This window comes from Oryctolagus cuniculus, chromosome 1 (genome assembly GCF_964237555.1).
Source record: "Oryctolagus cuniculus chromosome 1, mOryCun1.1, whole genome shotgun sequence".
In the NCBI taxonomy this organism is placed as follows: domain Eukaryota; kingdom Metazoa; phylum Chordata; class Mammalia; order Lagomorpha; family Leporidae; genus Oryctolagus; species Oryctolagus cuniculus.
Window position 1 is genome coordinate 20,493,395 of NC_091432.1, and position 21,773 is coordinate 20,515,167.

The 21,773-nt window shown below is 55.3% G+C and overlaps 1 long non-coding RNA gene across 1 annotated transcript; it reads left to right on the forward strand.

Moving 5' to 3' along the window:
• The first annotated feature begins 5,272 nt into the window (after window positions 1-5,272).
• LOC127484891 (uncharacterized) lies at window positions 5,273-8,410 on the forward strand. Its single transcript, XR_011383945.1, has 3 exons — window positions 5,273-5,546; window positions 5,840-7,650; window positions 8,006-8,410. It is a non-coding gene; the product is annotated as an uncharacterized lncRNA (long non-coding RNA).
• Window positions 8,411-21,773: the final 13,363 nt, after the last annotated feature.

A 21,773-nucleotide genomic window follows, 5' to 3' on the forward strand; every position in this document is an offset into this window, starting at 1 on the left:
GCACTCACCGTGTGCTGGGTGCCTTCACACCTGGAGGTGCTGAGAGGGAGATGAGCGAGGGGCTCTGTCTGCCCTGTGTTCTGTCACCACCCCTGGGATAGGGGGTTGGGAAACCTGGACTCTGAAATCAGCCGACGGGAGTTCAAATCCTGGCTGTCCTGCCCACCAGCTGCGAGGCCTCGGGCACCCCGCCTTCCCTTCCTGAGCCCCGGTTCCCCCATCTGGATGGCTCAGGCTCACAGTGGCACACATCGCCTGCTGGCTCTCACCACCCAGGGAGCCCACCAGCCCTCCTTCTTATCCTCGACCTTGGCCACGCCCATCCCCCCCCCAGAGCTTTACCCTTGGCCCCTCCTCCATGCTGCAGGGGATTCCCCAGGTGCCTGCAGGCCTTCGGAATCCTGCATGACAGCTCTCCAAGGACCAAACCCCGCCTCCCCACTTCCTCCCCTGGCCTTCTCTGGAGCAACTGGAGGCTGGGCCGGGGGCGCAGCAGCCTGAACTCAAGGGAGGCTTCTTGGAACAGCCTGGGCTCCGCCCCGCCCCCTCCTGGAAGCAGGCAGCCCTTGGAGCTTTGGCCAAGCGGTAGTGGGGCGCCGACAGGCGAGCTGCCCCAAGTGTGGGGGAGCCGCTCGTCCTGAATCCGAAGCATCTGTGGTTCCTTCATCCTTACTGAGGTGAAATAAACTGCAGCACGCGCATCCAGCTCAGAGCACTCGGTCCCGCCTGATGGCATAGCCGGGAAAGCCACCGCCTGCAGTGCCGGCATCCCACATGGGCACCAGCTCGAGTCCCAGCTGCTCCACTTCCCATCCAGCTCTCTGCTGTGGCCTGGGAGAGCAGTAGAGGACGGCCCAAATCCTTGGGCCCCTGCACCACGTGGGAGACCTGGAAGAAGCTCCTGGCTTCGGATCGGCACAGCTCCAGCCGTTGCAGCCAGTTGAAGAGTCAACCAGTGGATGGAAGACCTCTCTCTCTCTGCCTCTCCTTCTCTCTCTGTGTAACTCTGACTTTCAAATAAATAAATAAATCTTAAAAAAAAAAAAAAAGCAAGAAAGAGCAGCCCAGGAAGCCGAGGCTGCCAGCGCCGTGCTCCTGTTTCACAAGGCCCCTCGCTGCTGTCCCGCCACTCTGTGTCCTCACTCCCTTTGGTGTCTGCAAAGCATCAGCACTCTTTTTTTTTTTTTTTTTTAATTTGACAGGCAGACTTAGACAGTGAGAGAGACACAGAGAAAGGTCTTCCTTTTCCATTGGTTCACCCCCCAAATGGCCACTACAGCCGGACCCATGCCGATCCAAAGCCAGGAGCCAGGTGCTTCCTCCTGGTCTCCCATGTGGGTGCAGGGCCCAAGGACCTGGGCCATCCTCCACTGCACTCCTGGGCCACAGCAGAGAGCTGGACTGGAAAAGGAGCAGCCGGGACTAGAACCCGGCGCCCATACGGGATGCCAGCGCCGCAGGCGGAGGATTAACCAAGTGAGCCACAGCAGCCGCCCCCGGTGTCTGCAAAGCATCATCACTCTTGAAAGGAACCCACCACTGGCTGCCACCTGGGGGTATTGACTCCTCTCCTCCAGCTGGCAGGCAAGTGTCCGTCTGTCTGTCCCTGCTGCTTTCCCACCCTGCAGAGTATCTGTCCTGGCAGGTGTCCCACAGATAGCTGCTGGACACATTCTTCCACACATGTTGAGAACTCCAGGCCGGTCTGGGAGACTTGGAGCTTGGATTTTATTCTACACCATACAGGAGAAGAGAACATTCAAGGAACAATGTTTTTGTGCCCCAAGTTCACACATGGGAGGTGAGCGGGTGGAAGAAGATTGGAGGAGGTGTGGCCGGAAGTCAGGTGCTAGGGCCCTGGGACAAGGCCTGGGGTCCGGGGAGGTTGGAGACCCCCAGAGGCCACGCCTCCTGTTCCAGGCAGAGCAGCGGTGGGCACAGAGCCAGAGCCCCATGGTGGAGCTGCCATGCAGGGGACCTGAGACCCATGCCACCCCAAACCGGATCTGAGAATTTTCTAGAACCCCACGTGGCAGCGAGAGCTGGCTGGAGAAGCTGGGGAGGGCACGCAGAGTGACATGTGGGAACAGCAGGGCTGAGGGCTCGCTCCCTCTGTGGAGTAGTCACATTCTCAGAACGACCCCTAGCGCACCGTGGGGACCCACCAGGCACTTCCGTGTGGCTCGGGCCATCGGCCTTGGCTGCAGGCAGCAGAAGCCACTCCCGCAAGGGCATGCGGACACAGACCCGTTTGTTCGGTTGTTAGACACCTGTCAGCTCTTCCAGGAGGACCAAGGACGGATGACCGGCCTGGACCATGGCCAGGACGGAGCCCTTCATATGCCCCACTCTCCTCCCTGGGAGCCCTCCGCGGCCGGCACCTGCCATCCCCACCCGGGAGGCATGGGACCCACTGTGGAAGACCCTTGCCAGTTTCTCAACACCTGTGCCTTCTGGAAGGCTCAGAATCTCGAGAGGGGTGGGGGTGGGGAGCCGCCTGCCTGCCCTGCTCACTTGTCATCCGAGTCCTGAGCAGGTGCAGCAGGCTGGCGGGAACCAGGCCCTGGCCTGCACCTGCTCCAGGGAACCCGCCAAACTTGAGTCAGCATTTTCATTTCCATAGGACGGGGGGGGGGGGGGGGGGGGCGGGGAGGGAGGGGCGGCCGGAATTAGGCGGGGGCGGGGGGAGGGACTCGGGGCTCAGGACTGCCCGAGTGAAGCCCACCTCCTCTTGCTTGGGGGAACTTGGGTTCATTGCCCTGGGTCTCCTCTCCTCCCCTGTGCCCTTGGGGCTTGTGTGCGGAGACTTCCCTCCCCCAGGGGCTGCCTGAAACCAGACTTAGTACCAAGTCCATGCACTTACACCTGCAAAGCGTGCACTGAGCCTTCAATTTACGGCTCCGTCAGAGGTCAAGAACTAAGGATAAAACAGAACCCTGAGAACAGTGCACCCTGATAAAAGTTATGTCAAGGTTGTCTCTCTTCAAAGAGCCAGGACAAATATCAATCAGACGGTGGTTGACCCGGATGAGGGCAGGTGGCTGGCAAAGACCCCAGGGGCAGAGTGTTCAGAAAGCACCGGCCAGGGGCCCCACCCAACAGCAGGGAGGCTTTGCTGGAAGGACATGCCTCCTTCCCCGGGGCCACGCCTCCCTCTCGGGGCCACGCCTCCCTCTTGGGGGCCCACCTCCCTCTCAGGGCCACACCTCCTTCTCAGGGCCACGCCTCCGTCTCCTTCTCGGGAGCCACGCCTCCTTCTCGGGGCCACGCCTCCTTCTCGGGAGCCACGACAACCCCTCCCTTGGCTCTCTGCCTTACCCTCTGCTTGCTGTGGAGAGGCCAGATCAGCATTTTGCTCCTCTCCTTGGGCCTCAGACCCAGTATTTGTTGGCTGTGTGGGCCCTGCTGGCTGCCTGTCTGCTTCCGCGATGGGTGTGTGAGTGTGCGTGTGTGTGAGTGCATGCGTGTGACTGTGTGTGGGTGTGTGGGTGTGCGTGAGAGTGTGTGTGTGAGTGTGTGTGTGTGTGCATGCACATGTGTGCATGTGTGAGTGTGTGTGGGTGTGTGTGCATGACAGTGGATATGTAGTGTTGTGGGTGTGTGAGTGTGTGCATGTGTGAGTGTGTGTGCATGTGTGTGTGAGAGAGTGTGTGAGTGTGTACGTGTATGTGTGTGCGTCCGTGTGTGCAACAGCAGCTCCCTCCCTCTCTAACAACCAGGGGGCTCTGATTTCGGATCTGAGTCCCTGTGAAATTGCTTTCCAATTCGCCTACAAAACTTTCCACTTGGCGCTCGGAGCCCCGCGCCCTCAGCCGGCTTCCGCTCAGCTCCGAGCTGCAGGGAACTGAGGAGCCACTCGGGGGGCCTGGAAGAACCCAGCCTGACTATCCTGGGGCGGGGCGCTCTCGGTTGTGAGGAGGCTGGGGACCCTCGCCCGAGTCCTGCCTGCGCCTCCCCTCCCTGTGCCTGCAGCCAAGCAAAACTGGGAGGAGAGAGGGCAGAGCGGCAAAACCCTCCTGAGGACCTCACTCCGCGGCCCAGCGGGTGTGCAAGCCAACAAGACAGCGAAACAGCCCTGCAGTTCAAGTTCTCGGGATCAAGCGCCTGGGAGAGGAGGAGCCGCAACAACTCAGCTAACAGAATGCTCATCTTGTTTGTTTGAAATACCAAGGCCCTTTCATGTTAAATTATGTCTGTAATCAGCAAGGGCAGGTTCTGTGCAGCCCTTTTGGGATAAAGCAGTCAGAGTCACCCCATCCCAGGGGTTCCTCATATGACCTAGCTCCGGCCAATGAGATTAGGGGAAGCCTCCCGCAGGGCTTCTGGGAAACATTTCCTCGCTGGGGAGAAAAAACAAACAAAGAAGTGATACAAAGAAATTCTCTTCTTCCTGCTTGGTACTTCCTGGCCGGAATGTCGATTGGACGTAGATGCGACGCCCAGAACTCAGGCCGCCACCTTGTGACAGGGAGAGAGGGCCGACGGAGCTGCCGTGGCGTTCTGTGAGATGCCAAAGTTTCTTCACTGGAAAAGGCAAAGCTCAGCCGGCATTCCTGGTAAAGAGCCAGAGAGCAAAACGCGTTTGAGTTTCCAAGCCCCGCGGTCTGAGCCGCCCCTCACTGGTCCCTGATCTTCCCCTCTGTGGCTCTTCCGTTCATGCCTGTGGCGGCCTCCTGTGCCTGCAGAGTGGACTGCCAGCCACAGGGCTCCGCTCCACACCACCACTTGTACAATTATTAATTAATTAGTCCTACAGGTGGAAGGTGCTTAAAGGTTTCTGTTATCGTCACTTTATTTGGAAGGCAGAGAGACAGGGAGCGATCGCCCAGCCGCTGCCTCTCTCTCACGTGCCCAGGCAGGAGCCTGGACCTCCATCCGGTCTCCCAAGCGCTGGTGCCCTCACCTGCTGCCTCCCCGAGTGTGCACACTCGCGGGCAGCTGGCATGGGGGAGGCAGCCAGGACTCAGAGCAGGGCCTCCGCTCTGTAGGAGTCCCAAGCTGGTGGATAGCACCACGCCCGCTTCGCAGACGAGGCAGTGGAGCCTCCCAGGGGCCTGACCCATGCCAAGGTCACCCGGGGAGTAGATGGCAGCCTCAGCCCCGAATGGACAAGACAGGGACCCTTCTCTGTGGCCACTGAATACTCTCCTTTCGGAAGTTTTAGTTTGCAGAGCCGGAAATGATGAGGTGCCATTCATCATCTTGTCCACCAGAGGGCAGCAAGAGCCCGCCCTTCTGAAGCCCCGGTCCCCATTCCTCCCGGTTTCCTGGATCTCACAGATTGATTTATGGGGAAGGACGGGCTTCCTTTGTCCCAGCAGCCTCGTCCTCGGGATGGGGGAAGTGGGCTCCCACAGCGGCCAGGCTCTTCCTCAGACACCGAGAACCCTAAGACAGCAAGCGCTGGCTGGCTGCTCCTTCAGGGAGCCCACGACCACTGCCGAAGCTGCGCGGGCCCGACAGCGGGCAGGGAGGCCGTGCCCTGGGCAGCCATCAACTGAGCCTCGCCGTCAGGCTGTGGGGGACAGGCCGCAGCGAAGGTCAAGGTCAGCGCTTGTGCAGAGGGCATCTCCAAGCGGCTTCCCAGAATTCCGGGAATAAGGAGCTGTGGGGGCTTGAGAGCTGGCTTGTGCGGGAAGCTGGGGAACCGGCGGGGCGGCTGGACGGGTCAGAGGAGGAGGGCGGGGCCAGAGGGGGGCAGGGCCAGAGGAGGGCAAGGTCAGAGGAGGGCGGGGTCAGAGGAGGAGGGCGGGGCCAGAGGAGGAGGGCGGGGTCAGAGGAGGAGGGCGGGGGCGGTGCTGGGACTGGAACCCCGAGCCCCAGTCTCCTGGTCTTTCAGGAGAGCGGTTCTCCTGGGCGGCTCCGGGGTCTGGGGCCAGGCCAGGGGCCAAAGCTAAACCGCAAGGAAGAACAGCGTTTGCCAGGAGACACTTGCCAAAGCCAGCAAGAGGATTCCCGAAACTCCCACCAGCAAATGGCCCCTCGCAGAAACAGGTCTCCTGGACCACAAAAGCCGACTGGTGAGAAGGGGAAGCGACCCCTCGTGGCCCCGAGCCGTGCCTGGGTGATGCCCCGAGGCTTAGGGGAGCCCCACGGCTGGCTTTGGGAACTGAGCCAGCATTGCGGGGGCTCCCGGCGCGGCCGGCCTGGAGCAGGTGCACCTTGCAGCGTCGTCTTATTCTTCTTCTGCGTGGGGTTTGAAAGGTTGATAGAGAGGGACCTTCCAGCCGCTGGCTCATTCTTCAACTGACAGCAAGAGCTGGGGCTGGGTCAGGCCAACGCCAGGCGTCCTGAGCTCCAACCAGGTGTCCCCTGTGGGTGGCAGGGGCCCGAGGACTTGAGCTGTCACCCGCTGGAATAGGGAACGTGGCGGGGCCTGCTCTGGGCTGCTGGCATCCCGCCCGCGCAGTGCCTTAACCGCTGTGCCGAGCCCCGCCCCATCTTCCAAGGCCTGAGGAGTGAAGGCCGTGGAGGTGCGGTCTGTCGTGGGCGGCCCAGGCCCGCGGTGCTGTCCCTCGGGGTGGGCAGCATGGAGGGCTTCCGGGGGAGGCAGGATGCAGAGAGAGAAGATCTGTCCCCCCACCTACAAAATGGGGCTGACAACAGGGCCCGTCTCCCCGGGTCGTGAAGGGGCCTCTGTTGGGGGCTGCCCCCAGCAGCTCTGGCGGCCAGACCTGAGTGGCGGAGGTGGCAGCAGGGCCCTGCTCCCGCTGCAGGCGCTGGGGGAGAAGCCGTCCTGGCCTCCTCCACTTCCGGTGGCCCCTGCACCACGCCAGTCTCTGACCCCGTCCCCGTGGGGCCACTTCCTCCCTGTGTCTCTGCTCCGGGCCTTTTTTCGTGTCCCAGCTGCCATGGGACACTGGGCCCACCTGGACACACCAAGCTGCCCTCGGCTTACTGACACCCAAGGGCTCGCTTCCATACAGTCACCTCCGCGCGGGGATCAACTCCGGGAGCCCCCGCGGGCGCCCAGCCCTGTGGCTCAGCTTGCATAGACCACGCCCACCCCACCCCCACCTTTAGTTCCATCTGTTGGTTCACTCCCCCAATGCCTGCAAGAGCTGGGGCTGACCAGGCCAAAGCCAGGAGCCTGGAACTCCATCCCGGTCCCCCACGCGGATAGCAGGAGCCCAGTACTTCCTGGGTGCACCAGTGTGGGGCTGGATCTAGACCCGAGTAGCCGGGGCTCGAACCAGCCTCTGACATGGGATGTGGGTGTCCCAGGTGGCGGCTCAACCCCCTGTGCCACAACACTGGCCTCAAAGACACACCTTTTGGAGGTCAGCATCCGCTACAGAGGCAGATAACGCACCCAGGTCACGCGGCTGGGTCAGAGCTGGCCGCTAGGTTGCTGTGCATCCGGGGATCATGCTGAGGTTCAGCATGGAAGCAGGAAGTCCGACACTGGTGCAGAGGCCCGAGTGTGACGAGACCCCGCCCCCTCTCGCTGCAGCCCCCCCCCCCCCCGGACTGCCTGCTGTGGGACCTACAACCGGCGTGGGTGGGACGTAAACGTGTGGGGCCACCAGGCAGAGCAGGGTGAGGCCCCTGAACAAGCCGAAATCGGGACGTGGAAGAGACAGCCCCACACTCCTGTGACCCTGCTCACCGTAGCTAAGACCTGACAGCAGCCTGGCTGTCCCCGGGGAGGTGAGTGGACAAGGAAATGCGGGTTACACACACAATGCGACCCTGTCATTGGTAGCAACATGGATGGAACTGGGAGACCCCGAGTCTCGTGAAATAAAACGGGCATAGAAAGACAAACATGGCGTGTCCTCACTTAGCTATGGGAGCTTTACAGAAAAAAAGGTGACCTCAGAGCAGAGAACGAATGGCGTTCCTGGAGACGGGGGCTGGGGGAGGGGCTGGGGGAGGGAGGGAGACAGAGAGGGCTGGTGGGTACAGGGGTCTGTTGGATGGGAGGGAACCTGCATTCGACAAAAATGACCTGGATATTTCAGCATAGCCAGCAGAGAGGACTTTGAATTTTCCTCCCACACAGGAACGATCCATGTCTGAGGCGGCAGGCAAGCCCATGGCCCTGGTCTGATCTTCACACGGGGAATGCACGAGTTAGAATGCAACACTGGGACTGGCGTCATGGCGTAGCAGCTGAAGCCGCCACCTGTGATGCCAGCATCCCATTTGGATGCTGGTTCAAGTCCCGGCTGCTCCACTTCCAATCCAGCTCCCTGCTAAGGCACCTGGGAAAGCAGTAGAAGATGGCCCAAGTCCTTGGACCCCTGCACCCACATGGGAGACCTGGAAGAAGCTCCTGGCTCCTGGCTTTGGCCTGGCCCAGCCCTGACTGTTGCAGACATTTGGGGAGTGAGCCAGTGGATGAAGGTTCCCTGTCTCTCCTCGCTCTTGTAACTCTGTCTTTCGAATAAATAAATAAGCCTCTAAAAAAAAGAGAGAGAGAGAAGCATTTGGAGGGTGTGCTTTAACTGTAGACTAAAACTAGCAACTAATAATAGAAAAGCAAGTAAAAGGCTACCAACTGCCTGAAAATTAATAAATAATGTTTAGTAGTAGGAAGTTTTCCAACTTGACCCATAGATGCACCATAAAAGGACAATAAGAAAGCTTAACTTGGGGCTGGCACTGTGGCGTAGGACGTTATCCCTCTGCCTGCAGCACTGCAGTCCGATGCCGGATAGAGTCCCAGCTGCTCCACTTCCATGGGCTGTGCCTCCTGGAGGAGGAGAGATGGACCTTCCTCTCAGGTTCACAGGAATAAGCACGCACTCCTGGTTGCCACAGAGGAAAACCACGGGTGCTGGGAGACAGCCTGCCCGTCTCCCAGACTGAGTGCAGGTGTTAGGAGAGTCAGCCGAGGGAGGAACATTCAGGCCCAAGTCTGAAGGTGGAGAAGCCAGCGTCTTTATCCACTTTCCGTTACTGTAACAAAATACCCAAGGCCAGGTAGCTTATAAGGCAAAGAGGTGTCTCAGCTCAAAGTGTTGACGCTGTAAGTCTGAGAAAAGACCCCATCAGTGTGGCCTCTGGTACGGGCCCCGAGTGCAGATGGTGTCATGGTGACTGTGGGTGTTAACACAAGAGGTCAAAGCTGAGTCAGGGGCGGGTGCTGTGGCAGAGCCAGTAAAGCAGCCACCTGCTGTGCCAGCATCCCATATGGGTGCTGGTTCAAGTCCCGCCTGCTCCACTTCCAATCCAGCTCTCTGCTGTGGCCTGGGAAAACAGTAGAAGATGGCCAAGTGCTAGGGCCCCTGCACCCACGTGGGAGACCCGGAAGAAGCTCCTGGCTCCTGGCTTTGGATCAGCACAGCTACGGCCTTTGCAGCCATCTGGGGAGTGAACCAGCAGATGGAAGACCTCTCTCTCTGTCTCTACCTCTCTCTGTAACTCTGGCTCTCAAATAAATAAATACATACATAAATCTTAAAAGAAAGAAAGAAAGAAAGAAAGAAAGAAAGAAAGAAAGAAAGAAAGAAAGAAAGAAAGAAAGAAAGAAAGAAAGAAAGAAAAGAGAAACGGAGGAAGCCAGAGAGAGCCTGGTGTTCTGTGGAAACTATAGCAATCCCATTGAGGGTGACAGCCCCCAACAGCCCAACAACCTCCAGCTGGCTGGGCCCCACCTCTTAAAGGGCCCCCACGTGGTAACATCTCCACACTGGGAACGAAGCTTCAGAAACACGAACCTCTAGGAAACACAAACCATTTACAACCATAACCAGTGGTGATCCAGCGCCAGTAGGGTAGGGGAACCCACGCAGAGGCCTCAGGTGGGAGAATGGGCCCTGGAGTGGCAAGGGGTGTGGCAGAGGGGCTGGGGCGCAGGCCACAGAGGGGCAGAGGTGAGCGAGGCCATCCAGGGTCTCCCAGGTCACACAGCCCTCTGCAGCCCGAGAGCCCTGGGGAGACGCTACTTTGTTCTGATTCGGTCTCGCCTGAGTCTTTCTGTTGACGACTCCAGGCGCTGGCCTGGACACAGAGCAGCTGCAACCCCGCTGCGCTGGCGATGGCAGTGCCCACGGCGCACACAGCCGCTCTGGGAGACAGCGTGGCAGTGTCTCGCACACACGGCCTTGCCTTGCAACCCAGGAGCCGTGGAAGGTCCTGTCCGCACAGTGTTGGGTTCATGGTCACTGAGACCCGGAAACAAGCCCGACGTTCTTCAACCTGCCGTGAATGAAGAGTCTGGTGCGTGCAGCCCCCAACAATCGGAGGAAAGGGACAAATGGCTGCCACGGGCGCCCTCGCTGTTGTACAAACCCCAGCGCATCCTGCTGAGTGCCGGCAGCCAGATGCGCAGGCCCCGTTCTGCTCCTGTGACAATCGCGGGAGAGGCAGAACTGCAGGAAGGAAGCAGACCAGAGGCTGCCAAGGCCTGGGTTGGGGGAAGGGGCTGGTTACAAAGGGGCATAGGGAACATTCTGGAAACTTTCGGTCTTGGCCATGGTAGCGACTACACAAGCGTACACGTTTATCCAAATTTAGAGAACGGAATGCTGAAAGGGGCGAATTTTGCTGGTAAATTATGCCTCAGTTATGGAGGGAAAGACGCAAATTAGAAATGAAATCGCCCTGGCAGCCCATGCTGACGAGAGAGGATCCCAGTCAACATGGCCGCCTGGATTCCCACTCAGAGCTCCTCATTGCTCCAAACGCGCTGGATGAAGATGTCTTCCTTCTCATCTCCAGGGAGCACAGAGCTGCAGCCGACAGCGAGGATGGAAGGGTCGGGAAGTTAGCGGTAGCCGCTGCGGCGCTGGGTCTCCCTGCTGCCTCCTGGCTCTGACGGAGCTTCTGGTTCAATGTGCGTCCACAGGAGAGACTGAGGTTTGGGGTCCCTTAGTACCACCCTGGGCTCTGCGTGTGTACAGCAAGTGTGCCTTAGTGACTTACTGTCTTTTTGGGACAATGCAATGTGGACTCTTTGATGAGATGTCATAAGATACAATCAAGGGGTCAGTACCATGGTGTAGTGGGCTAAGCGTCTACCTGCAGTGTCAGCATCCCATCTGGACACCGGTTCGAGCCCCAGCTATTCCACTTCTGATCCAGCTCTCTGCTGTGGCCTGGAAAAGCAGTAGAAGATGGCCCAAGTCCTTGGGCCCCTGTCACGCATATGGGAGACCTGGAAGAAGCTCCTGGCTCCTGGCTTCAGATTGGCCCAGCTCTGGCCATTGTGGCCATTTGGGGAGTGAACCAGTAGATGGAAGACCTCTCTCTCTTTCTCTCTTTTTCTCTGTCTCTAACTCAGCCTCAAATTAATTAATTAATCAATTTAAAAAATAGATACAATCCAAGTGCATCACACCCAGGTAGCAGCCTCGGCCACGGACTAAGGTGTAAGGTCCCCCAACACAGCTTCATCCGCGTGCCAGCACGGTGGTGGCAGGGCTCCGCAGGAAGAGGTGGGCTCATTGCCATTGCTGCTGCCGGCTTCGGAACACACGGGAGACGCCTTGAACAGGGCTGGGGCATGCAGGGGAGCAGACTCTGCCCTCCTCGCCCAGCTCCAGGGTTCCCTCCTCCTCCTCGGTGATCTGTGCCAGAGGCGGCAGGGGGCGGGGCTTGCTGCTGCACCTGCACTTCTGCAGAGAGCCGGCTCCTGTGCAATGGGCATACGACCCAGAGCCGGCACCAACAAGGCCCCGGCACTTCTCACACCTCACTGCTGGGAAAGCACCCCGAGTGGCCCCATCAGCGTCGCGGCGATGACACAACCACACGTTCTCTGATATGCTATGAATTCTCCCATCCGAGTCTCCCAAAGTGCTGGCTTGAATCCCAGCTGCTCCGCTTCCAAGCCAACTCCCTGATAATGCATCTTGGAAAGCTGCAGAAGATGGCCCAAGTGCTTGGGTTCCTGAAATCCACATGGGAGGCCAGGACTGAGTTCCTGGCTCCTGGTTTAGGTCCGGCTTAGCCCTGGCCACTGGAGTGAACCAGTGGATGGAAGACCTCTTTTTCCTTACACCTGTCTCTCTCTCGGGCATTCTGTCTTTCAAATAAATAAATGTTAAAGAAACTCTTCTGAATTCCTCCTGCTCCTCCGGGAAGCCCACCCGGATTTGAAGGACGGGAAAGGTTATCATCCTCAGGCTGGTCCTTTGGTCCCTTCCCTCACCAGCCAAGAACTGAGCCCCGACAGGTCCAGGGAGAGCAAAGAGCCCCGAGGGAACTCTGGACGTGGCTTGGTGTCCCCATTGTCCATGAGAGTGTGGCTGCCGTTAGTGGATTCCGGGGCTCTACAGCTCCTTGGAGGTGCATGGTGGGTAAGGCTGGGGAGGGGCTTGGCGAAGAAGGACCAATGCGTGATTCCATTCCTTACTCTCTTTCCACAAAAGCTGATGCTTTTTTTTTTTTTAAGATTTATTTTATTTATTTGAAAGACAGAATTACGGGGAGAGGTAGAGACAGAGAGAGAGGTCTTCCATCTGCTGGTTCACTCCCCAGATGGCTGCAATGGCCGGAGCTGTGCTAATCCAAAGCCAGGAGCCAGGAGCTGCTTCTGGGTCTCCCACGTGGGTACAGGGACCCAAGGACTTGGGTCATCTTCTACTGCTTTTCCAGGCCACAGCAGAGAGCTGGATCAGAAGAGGAGGAGCCGGGACTAGAACCTGCGCCCATATGGGATGCCGGCGCTTCAAGCCAGGGCTCTAACCTGCTGTGCCACAGCGCCAGCCCCCAAGCTGATGCTTTTTGTTTCAAATTTCCATATACAACTGCGTGGGGGAGGGGGGCGGGTAGATTCTCAAATATCAGCAATGGAAAGCATTTCCCCAGACCCCAAGAGCTGTAGTTGTCAGCCCTGGGATTTCAAAAGAACGGGGATAATCTCCCGTAGTCCGAGGCTAACCCGTGCCGGGCACTGGGCTGAGCATGTCACAGGCACCGTGGCCCTGCCTTCCCGCCATTTTACAGATGTCCAAACTGAGGCCGGCCGAGATAAAGAGCTCGTCTGAGGCCACCCGGCTGGTTCCCGCAGGGACCGGGAGTCACCCCGGTGTGGGCAAGCTGCTGGCTTGACCATCACGTGGCAGTACTTCCGGCTGGCCTGACCACCAGCCCAAACCAGAGTCCAGGGGCTCTGGCTGCGGCTCCTCCCTTGTCCGCCCTGGGTGGCAGAGCAGAGCCGGGGCTTTTGAACTCTCTTGAGTAGGAAGGAGGGTGGGAGCTGGGCCAAGCCTCGCGTCTCGGGTGGGGCCCACGTGGCGGCAGGGTTATGGGACCGGGATCCCGCTCCAGGGTGTCCCCTGGAGGTGGCTGTGCAGGGCGCCCTGTGAGACGCCGCTCCCGGCCTGGGGACGCACCCACCGCCTCTAGGTGGCAGCATCTTCCTACTCGTGGGGCAGTGCCGCGGGCTCCTCTTCCCAGCCCGGGCGGGGGAGTGGGCGGCAAAAATGAGCGGGAAACTGGGGGGAACCCAGAGACCACACAGGAAAAATTTCTGGGATGTGAGTATTGCCCCCTTTCTTGACCTGGACGCTGGGTAAACGGGTGTCCACTATGTGGGAATCCACGGAGCCCGAACTTTCCACCTGCTGGCCGCACTTCCGTACCAAGTTCAAGGGCTACTTGGAGCCAAGACGGCTGCGCAGCGCCCGCCTTCCGGAGAGACTCCGACGCGACCGGCTGAGGGCCCCTACAAGAGCTAGGGGAGCCAGGAGAGAGACCACGGCGCCTCTTCTGTTGATAATCCCATGAAATATCGCACTGAGGAAAGCGGGGAGGGAGGAGATGCCCGCCCCCTGCGCCAAGGAGTGCAGCGTGGAGAGCCCCCTCTCCCTAGGCAGTGGGCGAGGGGACTGAATCCCACCACCAGGTGCACACGCTGTAGAACATTCCGAGGGGCTGAGCCCTGCAGCCCCAGGTCCGTGCTTGTGGAGTGAATATTTGTGGCGCCCCTGATAGCTGGCTGCTCTCTGCCACCCCTTCCCCGACGGCTGGCAGGCAGGGAAACTCCACCCGCGTGGAGTAGCCAGGAGAGGGCGCTCCGAGGTGCCTACGGGGCGGTAAATGGCACGGGAAGAAGCCCGAGACCTCCAACCCCGCGCGGGGGGTCGGGGGCTCGCTCAGGGACTGAGTCTCCGGACTGGGCTGGCACCAGGCTGAGCCCTGTGCTCCCCCAGGGGTGGGGAGGTGGGGAATGGGGGGGGGGTCTCTGCTGGCTTCTGGTGGCCTTGGTGGACACCCCGGGCCTTCGTAGGGACCTGTAACTGCAGGGGTGACCAGCCTGGGGCCAGTGTGGGTGACCAGAGGGTTGCCTTGGTCACCATCCTCCAACCTTGGGCAGACTGCAGGGGGTCAGGACTGCTCTCGGGGCTCAGTGCTGGGCTGGTAAAGCCGAATGCTGGGTGAACCCTAACGGTTACCGTCCTGAGGCCAATGCCCACGGCGCCTCTGGACTTGGCCTGGTATCAGGCAGGCAGCCTGTGCCTGGTGAGACAGACTGCTGTACCTCACCACCAGTCTCTCCCGGGCCTGGTGTGCACCCCTGAGATTGCACTGGGCCTGGAGGCTGTGAGGCGCAGGTGTGGGTCAGTGAGGGTCTGCCTGAGTTCCCGAGACGCTGCCTCTGCTGCCCTCCTCCAACCTTGGGCAGAACAGCAAGGAGTCACAGGGCTGTTGGGGGTACTCAGTGCTAGGCTAGTGAGCAGATCCTAATGCTGCCTGTCCCCAGGCCAGCATCTGCAGACAGAGCCTCTGGGCCTGCTTCTGTGCCCAGAGGCATTCCATGGTCCCAGCTGGGCAGCCAACATGGTCCTACCCCAGCCAGCACCACCATGGCCGCCAGGCACAGCAGTGCCCTCCAGCGTAGCGGGAGCTTCCGTCCCAGCCCCGGGCTGCACCGGTGTTGGTTGGGCGGAGGGCACTGGATGTGCTGTGTTAGGGAGACCGGTGCTGTCTTATCTGAGACGCCATCTTAAGCCCTGGGCACCATCTTAGGCTCTGTCCCCGTCACCATCTTGTACAACAAGCTTCCATCCTAAGCCCAGCCTGGCTTCCTGGAAGTCGGGTGACCAAATGGCCCAGCCGCAAGCATCAGCTCCACCCCACCCTAACGGGATTTGCTGCTCCTGCCTCCTCACCTCTGCAAAGCCACGGAAGACCTGCTCTCCCAGTACCGGCGCTGTTTCTCTTGTGCACAGGAAGGCAGTCTTGTTGGCTGATGGCAAACTCCCTTAACCGCAGGGTTTGGTGTGTTTTGTGCTGGCCTTTCCTTCCCTGTGAGTCTGGCAAAGGCCCAGGAGACGGCTTGTAGGAGCTAACAACCCCATGTTAGGCACTTCCCCAGTTCACACTGAACAGCATAGTGACTTCAGATTTGGGGCAAATTGGAGTGTTGTAAGACTATACCAGCACTGGTCCTGGAGCAAACCACAGCCTAGGGTCTGTCTAGTGCTGAAATGGCAGAAGCATCCACAGGCTCAGAGGAAATAGCGACTGCTTAGACCTGCCAGGAAGGCAGCCACATATGAAGTCAGGCTCTGTAGCTAATCCTTGTGTGCATCGAGGACTTCCTGGGAATCGCGACCTTCCTGAAGGCGCCCCAAGCCAAGCATGTAGGGACTGAAATTTCCAGTGCCCACATGAAAATTTCAAAATTGCTGTTTTAAAGAAATGCACTGTAATTCAAGGGAATATGGAGAAATGATTCAATAATCAAACAGATTTGATAAAGACATGAAAGTAATGTGAATCAAGTTGGAATCTTCACACTAAGTGAACTTTAAAACATGATAGAAGGCAGCAGTAGCAGAAGAGACCAAACAGGAGGGCTGGTGAGCTCCAGGACAGGCGAAGTGGAAACACAAAGAATGCAGAGGACTGAAGAGAGCTTGTGGGAAATGCGGGCTAGCATGACAGAGCAGATATCCGGGTTATTGGGAGTCAAAGGGGACTTGGGAATGCCAATGGAATGCAAAGCACAGTCAGAGATAAAGACAGAAAACACCCACACCTGGCAAAGATCCAAGGCTCCAGGCACAAGAAGGTCAAGGCTATAAGTCAGATGCAGCGACCAGTGCACGACCTGTCATGATCAAGCTCTCCAAGGTTATCGATAACGGAGAGGATTCGCACAGCTGCGAGAGAAGCAGATACCACATCAGAGGGTCCCTGTTCTCCTGCCTGCAGACTTCTCTAGAGAAACCGGTGGGGCCAGGAGAGAGCAGGTGAGACTTCTACAGCGCTGAGGGAAAAAGTCCCCAGGCAAGAACTCGAGACTCCAGCAAAGCCGTCCTCAGTGATGGGAAGAGATACAGACATCCCCAGACAGACAAAAGCTGAGGGAGTTTATCCCCATCAGACCTGTGTTACAAGAAATTCCAGCAGGAATTCCTCAAACTGAAAGAGATGTTAACAAGTAAGAAGAAAATATCGGAAGGCAGAGAATTCTCTGGTGAGGATAACGATAGAAAAAGATCAGAATGCTCTCCTACAGTAAACATAGCGTGCGAAACATTCATATCTGCTGTGAAGACTAAAAAATTATAACCATTGGAATTGTAAGACGCAGGCAATATTGAAAGAGGTCAAATGTGACATCAAAAATTCAAAATGTGGGCAGGCATGGAGCAACAATGTAGGATTTCTTATCTCTTTGTTTTTTATTTGCCTTTTCCCCATCTTTATAATCAATGTTACATTGTTGTCATTCCAAGAAAGCTTGTTATAGCCAAGGTTTTTATAAGCCTCATGGTAATGCCAAAGTAAACACCTGTAGGAGATTTATCAAAACTAATAGGCAAAGACTCAGAGCACGAGAGAAAATTACTTGATCACAAATGAAGATTGTAGGAGGGGGAGAAAGAAAGGAACTGTGATAAAAATACAAAACAAGTATCCAAAGGACAGCAGTAAACTCTGCCTTAAATGTCAACAGACTACATTCTCCAGCCAAGACGCAGAGAGGCTGAATGGATGAAAAGAACTGGACCTAATTATACGCTGCTTACGAGAAACCCGCTTCACCACTGAGGATAAACACATGGGCTGACAAGGAAAGGGTGGAACCAGGTGCTCGCTGTGTACGAATGGAAGCGGGAAGGAAGCAGGAGGAGCCCTTTGTCCATCAGGTCAAATGTATTTAAATGTATTTAAATGCATTTAAATATTAAAATGTATTTAAAATCAGAAGCAATAAAAAAAGAGACCAGGAAGGTCTGCACGCAATGATAAAGGGATCAAACCAGCAAGAGGAAATAGCACTTTATACGTTATTTCACATACATAACACCCAACATCAGGGCACCCAAATATGTAAAGCAAATGTTAGTAGGTGTAAAGGGAGAGGTCGTCTCCAATAGACTGACAGTAGGGAATTTAACAGCCCGCTCTCAGAAATGGACAGGTCATCTAGACAGAAAATTAGCAATCATCAGAGCTGCCTTGCATCTTAGATTGGTTGGGCCTGACGGACATTTACAAAACTTTTCATCCAGCAGCCACAGCTTACGCGTTCTTCTCGATGCACGTGGAAAATTTTCCGAGTAAGATCATATGGTAGGTCAAAAAGCAAGTCTTAACAAACGTAACAAAATAGAAATCATATTGAGTAACTTCTCTGGCCACAATGCAATAAAGCTAGAAATCAGTAATAAGAGAAACTTTGGAAACTACACAAATCCATGGAAATTAAACAACTTACTCCCGAACAACCAATGGATCAAGGAAGAAATCAAAGTTCAAAAGATTCAAAGTTTTTTGGGGGAGGGGGCTGGTGACTATGGCGCTGGCATCACATGTGGGCACTGATTCATGTCCCAGGTGCTGCTCTTCCGATCCAGCTCTCTGTTACTGGCCTGGGAAAGCAGTGGAAGATGGCCCAAGTGCATGGTCCCTGCACCCATGTGGGAGATGCAGACGATTTATTTATTTATTTGAAAGGCAGAATTAGAGAGAGAGAGTGAGAGAGGTCTTCCATCTGCTGGTTCACTCCCCAGATGGCCGCAACAGCCGGAGCTGGGCCAATCAGGAGCCAGGAGCTCCTTCCAGGCCACCCAAGTGGCTGGCAGGGGCCCAAGCACTTGGATATCCCCTGCTGCATTCCCAGGCCATGAGCAGGGGAGCTGGATCGGAAATAGAGCAGCTGCGACTCGAGCAATTAGACAAGAAAAAGAAATAATGAAGGGCATGTACATTGGAAAGAAATTCAAATTGCCTGCAGGTAACGTCATCTTAAACATGAAAGACTCAACCAAAAACCTGTTAGAACCAATGAACAAATTCAGCAAAGCTTCAGGATGCAAAGTCAATGAACAAAAGTCAGTAGAGTTGTTGTACAGAAACAGAAAATCAAGACAGCAAGCCCATCTCAAATGAATGAATAAATACCTGGGAATAAATGTAACCAAAGAGGAGACAGAGCCCTACAAAGGAAACTGTAAATCATTTAAAGAGAACACATGTAAATGGAAAGACAGCCCCTTGTGGATGGATTGAAACGATCAGCATCATTACAGTGTGTCTACTGCCCAAAGCCATTTACAGATTCAGTGCTATCCCTGTCAAACTCTCAGTGACATTTTTCACAGAACGAGGAAAAGCACTATGAAAATTTCTATGGATGCAGCAAAGACCTTGAATAGCCCAAGTGATCTTGAGCAAGAACAACAAAGCAAGAGGCATTATACTACCTGGCTTTAAAATATCTAACATGGCTACATTCATTAAAACAGCATGGTGGCACAGAGGGTTAACACCCTGGCCTGGCATCCCTTATGGGCACTGGTTCGAGACCTGGCTGCTCCACTTCTGATCCAGCTCTCTGCTATGGTCTGGGAAAGCAGTAGAAGATGGCGCAAGTGCGTGGGCCCCTGCTCCCATGTGGGAGACCGGAAGAAGCTCCCGGCTCCTGGCTTCAGATCGGCGCAGCTCTGGCCATTGTGGCCAGTTGGGGAGTGAACCAGCAGATTGAAGACTTCTCTCTCTCTCTCTCTCTCTCTCTCTCTCTCTCTCTGCCTCTCCTCTCTCTGTGTAACTTTGACTTTCAAGTAAAATAAATAAATCTTAAAAAAAAAAAAACCCGCATGGTTTGGCATAAAAGCATCCACAGGGCAATGGAACAGAACTGACAGCCTGGAAGTAAACCCACACGTCTACAGCCAGCTGGTCTTTGGCAAAGGTGCTAGGTACATGCATTGGAAGAAGAGCAGTTTTGTATTTTTGTTTTTGTTCATGAATGGTGCTGGGGAAAATGGATAGTCAAATGCAGAAGAATGAAACTAGACCCCTGTCTCTCACCAGCACAAAAATCAACTCAAAACGGATTGAAGATCTAATGTGAAACCTGAAACGTTGAAACCATTAGAAGAAAACATAGTGAAAACACTTCAGGATGTTGGAATGTGCAAGGACCTTCTAGATCAGATCCCAAAATAACAGGAAATAAAAGCAGAGTAGACAAATGGCATTTCATTAAACCAGAGAGCTTTTGAACAGCAAAGGAAATAATCTAACAGGGTGAAAAGAAAAACCTACAGAATGGGAGAAAATATTTGTAGGCTATACATCTGACAAGGGGTTAACATCTAGAATATATAAGGAACTCAAACAACTCAATAGCAGAAACCCAAATAATCTGAGTTAAAGTTGGCCAGCACATCTCAGACCTTTCTCAAAGGAAGATGTACTAATGGTCAACAGGTACACGAGAAAAAAAAAAGTTCAGCAGCAGTAGTCATCCAGGAAACACAAATGAAAATTATGATGAGCTATGAGCTATCACCTCAAACTAGAAGAAGGGATTTTGAATGTTTTCACCACAAAGAAACATTAGAGGAAATAAGAATGTTCACCCCAATTGCACCTTACACAGTGTGTACATGTATTGAAACATCACGTGATACCCACAAATATGTACAGCTTGTGTGTGTCTGTTAAAAATAAAAAAGGATTTAACAAATTAAACTGAGTCACTCTTGCACCCTTCACATCTGTTACTCATTTGCAGCATAGATTTTTGTATCGACTAGAAGATTAAACAGGCGCATATAAAGCGTGAAAATGGTTAAATCAGAACCAGGGTTCGTTCTCTGCTTTCAATTGAATGCCAATCCTTCCTTGCATAGTAATTTTGCTCTCATGGCTTTCCAATGCAGCAACTTGTTTTCTTAAGGATTTATTTATGTATTTGAAAGGCAGAGTGACGGGGGCAGGGACACTTCCATCCACAATTTTACTTCCCAAATGACCACAGCAGGTGTGGCAGGATCAGGCCAAAGCCAGGAGCCAGAACTCCATCCTGGTCTCCCATATGGGTGGCAAGGGCTCAGGTACTGAGGCCACCACCTGCTGCTTTCCCAAGCACCTGAGCAGGGAACTGAATTGGAAGTGGAACAGCAGGCACTCAAACCAACAGTCCACTACACAATGCCAGTGATTCTGGCTGTGGCTTAACCCACTGTGCCACAGCACCAGCCCCAAGCATGGCAACCCTTGGAGATAAACGGAGGGTAAGTATTTTTAATTCCAGCTTCAAGGTAAGGAGATTGAAAATCTGCTTTCAATTTTAATATCAGAAACTATAAAAGCACAAATGACTATTAGAGATTAGCTGGCGAAATCCACTTAGGGATGAAGGAACCAGGGCTAAGAAAAGCTGACCGAATTTCCAAAGCTCTTAACAGACTCAGGCTGAAATGATGACATCTTAGCCGTGTTGGAACAGGAAGGTCTATGTCCCTGAACAAATCGGCTCACCATTAGTGGACAATGCCCTGTTATTATTTGTACTGCGCTGTGTTTGGGAGATGATGGTTCCCATTCTGCAGATTTTACAGGAAATGGGGGCTCCATGGAGCCCATGGCCCAATGCATGGAGAGACAAAGGGCTCAAACCTATTTCTCTTGGTTTCAATTCTACCAGTCTTTTGGCCATGCCCAAGACTCCCAAAATGAAAAAACAGACGCTCAAGCAGGTTAAACTAACGTGTCCATCCAGAGCCTTCCGAATGGATGTCCAGAAGTCATCAGGTGGTCTCTGCATAGCTTAGGGCTGCCTACAAAACTTTAGATCAAGGCATTGTACTCAAGCAGTTTTCTGGAAAAATGGAAATGGATTTTACTAGATCCTCATGGGCTTCCATGACCCCCATGAAGTGACGAATGACATTTCCGAAAAAGTCCTGGCACACTCACACACACACACACACCTCCAGGGCACCCAAGGCCTGCGGGCAGTGTGCATAGTCTCTGAATGTTCCCGAACCAGAGAGAGAGAGAAAGGGAGCCTTTAGGTAGCCCTGGAGGAAGTGCAGTGCAGTCGGAGGCTGTGCCTCGGAGGCAGGGAATGTGCCACTTCATCCTGTGATCAGATGGGGCCAGGGTCTGGAAGGCAACGGGGTGGCTCCAAAGGCCCTGCTGGGGTGGCCGAGGACAAGCCATGGTTGATAAAATGATGCTGCTCTGTGCACCAACTCCAAGATACTTTTCTGCTATCAGCAGATTTTGGATTTCTGGATCAGGGGCTCCTGGACACCACCCCCTTTCTTCTTTCGACCTGAGGACATGGCCCCGGAATTGTCAGAACCAGCAACGGGAGTCCTGGAACGGAACTTCACTGCTTGGCTTGGGCAGAGCCAGGCTGATCACTCCCTGCTTTCGCTGTGGCCAGGGGTCAGCTCTCTTGGATTCTTCCAGGCCCTGCTGGGGGACCCAGAACCTCCACTCCTGAGCTCACGCAATGTCCTCCTGCACATCCCACCCTGGGCAGGGACCTGGGCTTGGGGAACTTCCAGTTGCCAGTGGTTCAGCTTAGAGACCCACAGAACCATCACACCACTGAGCTAACAGCA